Source organism: Aplysia californica, unplaced genomic scaffold (assembly GCF_000002075.1).
Source record: "Aplysia californica isolate F4 #8 unplaced genomic scaffold, AplCal3.0 scaffold00511, whole genome shotgun sequence".
Classification (NCBI taxonomy): domain Eukaryota; kingdom Metazoa; phylum Mollusca; class Gastropoda; order Aplysiida; family Aplysiidae; genus Aplysia; species Aplysia californica.
This window is the reverse complement of record NW_004797781.1, coordinates 48,010-48,670: the sequence shown is the minus strand read 5'-3', so window position 1 is coordinate 48,670 and position 661 is coordinate 48,010.

The following is a 661-nucleotide window of genomic DNA, read 5'->3' as shown; positions in this document are numbered from 1 at the left end:
TCACCCACTCATGAAAGAAAACCTGTCCGCCCTCAAGTCAAAATTTAAATGTATCAAAGTATATCAAACTGAGATTTGACGAAACTTTCTTTAATGTGCACTGTGTTTTATCAGCTTAAGCCACCCTCAAATAAAATTCTTAAAAGAAGTGACCTCGACCTTGACCAAATCCACCCATGAAAGGAAACCTGTCCGCCTTCACTTCAAATCCAAATGTATCAAACTGTATCAAACGGAGCTAGATTTGATGAAACTTTCTTCAATGTGCACTGTGTATTATCAGCTTAAGCCCCCCCACCCTCAAATTCTTACAAGAAGTGAGCTCGACCTTAACCAAATCCATCCATGAAAGAAAACCTGTCCGCCCTCAGTCCAAATGTATCAAACTGCATCAAACAGAAATTTGACGAAACTTTCTTTAATGTACACTGTGTTTTATCGGCTTAAGCCACCCACACTCAAATTCTTACAAGAAGTGAGCACGTCCTTGACCTACGTCTGTGATGTCTGTGTGAGTTCGCGTGTTCTGCTTCGCACATGGCTGAACGATTCTTCACGCTCCAAGGGGAACGGTCTATTTTCTTAACACTTCGTCGACACACTAACCAAACACATTTATAGGCACAGATGTGTGGGCGGTTGGAAGTTGCTACTGGTAGGT